The sequence below is a fragment of the Galeopterus variegatus genome, unplaced genomic scaffold, assembly GCF_000696425.1.
Source record: "Galeopterus variegatus unplaced genomic scaffold, G_variegatus-3.0.2 Scaffold1354, whole genome shotgun sequence".
Classification (NCBI taxonomy): Eukaryota; Metazoa; Chordata; class Mammalia; order Dermoptera; family Cynocephalidae; genus Galeopterus; species Galeopterus variegatus.
In genome coordinates this window covers 621,265-626,571 of record NW_007727465.1, presented here as the reverse complement: position 1 = coordinate 626,571, position 5,307 = coordinate 621,265, and positions in this window count along the sequence as shown.

Genomic DNA, 5,307 nt, shown 5'->3' with positions numbered 1-5,307 from the left:
TTGTTTTTTCTTTTTTCTTTTCACATTTGATACTTTTAAATCATGTTTTCTCCAAGTTCAGTGATTCTTCTGCCCATTCTGCTGTGCTGTTGAGCATCTCCAGTGAATTTTTCTTTCTTTTTTTTCCCTAGTGAATTTTTCAGTTCAGTTAATTTTTTTCAGCTAGAGTTTCTGTTTGGTTCTTTCTTTATATATAATTTCTGTCTCTTTGCTGATATCCTCATTTTGTTCATCTATTGCTTTTCTGATTTCCTTTAGTTCTTTGTCTCTTTGAGCATATATAAGACAGCTTATTAAAGTCTTTGTTTAATACATCTGAAACCTATATTTCTTTAGGTTTAGTTTAAAACCTTTGATAGTGCCGTGTTTCTTTGTATGCTTTGTGATCTTTTGTTGAAAAGTGGGCATTTGAAAAACTGGTCACCTCTCCCAGTCTTTGTTTATTGGCTTCATGCAGGGGAAGACCTTATCAGCTTATCCTCTTAACAGGGGAAGATACTCATCAGCCTGGTATGAAGGTTCAGCATCCTTTCAGGACTTTTCTGGGCATGTGTCTTTGCGTGTGCTTCCCCCCACCGCAATTCCCCCACATAAACATTCACCTTGAAATGTCTTAATTTCCCTAAGAGTTTCATCCCTGCTTCTTCTCAGAGTCTTCGGTGTTCTAATATATTTTTCTGCCTGTAATCTCTTGTTTCAAGACTCCTCTGGGTTTTAAGTCTCCCTGCAGTTCTCATGTGCAGTGACATTCTCCACTGCTTTTAGTGCCCTCCAACCTTATATGCAAACTATGCTTCCATTCCCCTTTAAGCTCTGAGTCAAGTGAAACAGAAATTAGTCCTTTGGGCAGCTCCCATATAGGTCAGAACATTTCAGACAAGTTTCACTGTTTTTCTTCCATCTTGAGGGAGGAATCAGGGATTGGGGTGGGGGGTGGGATGAGAGTAAATGAAAACACCATGAAAAATTTTTTTATCATTTCCAGTGTGGATTTTTCTTGACTTAGTTTTGCTTGGCTGCTGCATATTCTTGAGTGGTTTCCAGAGCTTCCACAAAAGTATTTTAATCAGTCTGTTGTCTATTTGATGTTTCTGTGGGAGAATGAGGGCCTAGAGATTCCTAGTCTGCCATGTTCTTGATGTCACTCTTCTGGTAAATCATTTAAAAATCTCTTTTGTTTTTCTTCTAAGGTCCCTTTTGGACCTCTTTGGCCCTGAGGAACCTAAAATCTCCTCTTTCTACCTATACAATGCCTTACTTTGCTGGTTTCTCTCTTCTCTGTCCTAGGTCTCTCCCTACAATATTTTAAATAAATTTTTTTCGTTTTTTACAGAGCTACTAAGCTCTAGCATGTCCACAGTCAATCTGCATACCTAAACACATCTTGACATGGAGAGTGGGTAAGACCTCTGTTTTGCATATCCAAACATTTAAGGGAGCAGTTGGAATTCTGTAGAGCAATGTCTTTGGTTTGTTTTGAATTATACCTATGGCTATTTCCTCTAAAAGTGGTTTTCTAATTTTTCCCTTTCTAGTTTTTTCACCAAAATCCCTATTGGCCTCTAAATAATTCTTTAAGTAATGAGGTAATTTTTTCAATAAAATATTTTTATGTATTTTATATAATTTTTTATATATTTCATTACCATACATGAATATATAAATAAGTATATATTTATATATATTTATATTTTTACAAATAACACATATAACATTAGAACACAATAACATTAGAACACAGTTTCTAATGTTAGCCTGGTATATAATAGAATTGTAATACTATCAGCTTCATAATTAAAATTTTAAGCTGCTGAAGTCAAACTCTGTATCCTTTCCTTAGTTTGATTTCCTCACTTCCCTCGTAATTCTAATTAATCTACCGTGTCAAGGAGACCCCAACTCTTCCTACCCTGAGACGGTTATTTATTTATTTATTTTTTTTCCTTTTTGTCTTTTTTACTGACCAGTAACGGGATCGCAACCCTCGGTGTCGCGCCCGTACCGGGGACCGGCAACGGGATCGCAACCCTCGGTGTTGTGCCCGCACCGCGCTCAGCCAGTGAGCGGGAACCGGTCTCCACATGGGATCCGAACCCTCAGCGGGAGCGCTGCCACGCTCCCAAGCAGCGCACTCACCACTACGCCACCGGGCCGGCCCCTGAGATGGTTATTTTGATGTGTCACCTTGGCTAGGCTACAGTCCCCAGTTATTCAATCAAACACTAGTCTAGATGTGTCTGAAGATATTTCATAGATGGACTAAAGTCTATAATCAGTTGACTTTAAGTAAGGGAGATTATTTTATGTAATCTGGGTGGTCCTGATTCAATCAGTTGAAAGTCCTTTAAAGCAAGGCTTGAGGCTTTCCTGAGAGAAGAAATCCTGCATGTAGATATGGTCTTTAGCTCATGCCTGGGAGTTCCAACATGCCCCCTCTGAAGGGCTGCTCTATGGATTTCAGACTTAACTAGCTATCCCCCACAGTTGTGTAAGCTAATTCCTTTCAATAAATCTCTTACTATGTATCTTCTACTGGTTCTGCTTCTCTGGTTGAACCCTGATTGATACACACCCATACACTGAGGCTTTGCCAGAGGTGGTTGGCCTGTTTTCTTTTACAACAACAGCTTCTCTAACATCCCCTTACCCCAAAGGACTTATACTTCAAGCACCGCCCCCCCCTCCCCCCCCACTTTCCTTTTCTACTTCCTTCTCTGTAAGATGTATCCCCCTGCCCCCTGAAAATTCCCCTCTACACATTCTGTTATCTCTGGTACTCCTATTTATGACCTGATTCTGCCTTGAATACCCTAAAGGTCCCAAGACTTCCATATGTAAAAAAATCCTTCAGAATTTGATCAGACTCTAAAAGAGAATTTTTGAGTGAGAGAATGAAAAATAGTCCATCAACTGTATTACTCAGATATGTCAATGTCATAGTAGACACAGAAATGTTGGTGAACTTTTATAGATTCAAGGAGACTGAGGAGATGTGATGACTAAATACAAAATAGGTCCTAGATTAGGTCCTGCACTGGAGGAAGAGTATGCTATAAAGGACATTACTGGCTAAATTGACACAATTGAAATACAGGCAGTAGATTAGATAAAATTCCATGATACTGTTCAATTTACCAAAGTTGATATCTATATTGGAGGTAGAAAACAGAATATCTATGTTCTTAGGAAATAAATACTCACTGCAGGGGAAAGAAGACAGAATAACCACAAAAATTCCTTGAACTATTTAAGCCAAGTGAACAGATATGATGTGTGTGTGTGGGGGAAGGGGGTGGAGAGGAACGGGTAAAGGGGCATGAAAATCAACTTCAATGTATATTGAGAAGCAAAATAAAAATAAATAAATAAATAAATTACAAAAAGGAAATATTGAGGGCCGGCCCGTGGCTCACTCAGTAGAGTGCGGTGCTGATAACACCAAGGCCACGGGTTCGGATCCTATATAGGGATGGCCGGTTTGCTCACTGGCTGAGCGTGGTGCTGACAACACCAAGCCAAGGGTTGAGATCCCCTTACCGGTCATCTTTAAAAAAAAAAAAAAAAAAAAAAGGAAATATTGAAATATTTAGGAGTAACGGGTAATGATGCATGCAACTTACCATTGTCAAATGTTTAGACAAAAGACTAATAATGTAGATGTATATATAGAGAGAGCAAGTGAAACAAAACGCTAAAACTGGGTCATAGGAATAGCAGTGTTTTTTACTATTCTTGCAACTTTTCTGTATTTGAATTTTTCCAAGTAAAAAGTTTTAAAAAATAGCCTATGATTCTGTTGCCCTGAATTTTATTTCCCCTTTAAGATTCTCTCTGACTTCAGTCTCACAGTTGTTCCTAGACATCTGCTATTCCAACTTAAAAAGTTCCATCAGTTCCATCTCAGGCAAGAGCACTGGGAGTATCACAACTGAGGTTCTTATCATTTGTGTTTACAGAATATGGAAAGGAAATGCAAGGGAAAATGAAATAAAAAATACATATAACATACAAAAATAGAAAATTATTACCGAAATACAAAGAATCATATTTACAACATGGCTTCAGATACCAAGAATCAGAGTGTAGATTTTGGAGTCAGTAATATCCAAGTTCTAATCTTTGCTCTGTCATATACCAGTCATGTGACCCGGGGCAGGACATTTTACCTCTTTGTTCTTCAGTTTCCTTACCTTGGACAGGGAAATATAAATCCTCAGTATATGTAGGAAAAAAATGTATGCTAGCGTATGAAGATGATTCCTGAAAAAGAAGGATAAATAGTAAATAGTAATAAATAGATAATTAATAAATAGAGACCAATAGTTTCTTATTCCAAGATTTTAGTGACTCATTGATATTCTTTGGAATCTGAAAAGCTCTGTAGTTTTCAAGAATTTCTGGTTGCAAGGGTAGGGAAGAGAATTGAGGAAAGAAAAGGCCCTCATTTCTTAAGGCCCTTCACAGAGCCACGTGCTTTATATGTGGACTCATTTGGTATATAGGACCTTATAACACTCCTTTATGCTGCTGATGGAGGTTTAGATTGTTAGAACCTCTTCACAGGTGTTTTGGCAATATCTATCCAAGTGAAAAAGTGCAGATGTGCACAATGAAATTTGTATAGGTATGTTTACTGCAATATTGTTCTAAAAGCAAGTTCATTAAAGGATTCAGTGAATAAACTATTATACATCCATATGATTAAAGACTAAATCCATTAAGAAGAATGAGATGTCTGCATATTCTAATAAGAAATGATTTCCTCTGTATATCATAGAAAACAAGTTATGTAAGAATGCTACCATTTTGGGGGGGGGGGAGTTTATACACCTGTCTTCCTGTACCAAGGTTCTTGTCTACACTATCTCTGAAAGACCACACAAGAATTTAACATTTTTCAGAAGGGGAATTTGGGGACACAGGACAGAGGGAAACTTTTCACTCTATTCCCCTTTGTACTTTTTATATTTGTTACCAAATGCATCTTTTTCAAAAACAAAAGATTTGTTTTAAAACTTTTTGAGGGCCGGCCCGGTGGCGCATTGCTACAATGCGCCACTTGGGAGCTCGGCGGCACTCCCGCCGAGGGTTCGGATCCCACATACGGACTGGTTCCCGCTCACTGGCTGAGCGAGGTGCGGGCGCAACATGAAGGGTTGCGATCCCGTTGCCGGTCCCGGTCCGGTACGGGTGTGACACTGAGGGTTGCAATCCATTGCCGGACATGAAAAAAGACAAAAAAAAAAAAAAAACTTTTTGAGATAATTGCATGTTCACAAAGGATTTTTTTTTTTTTTTCCTTTTTGT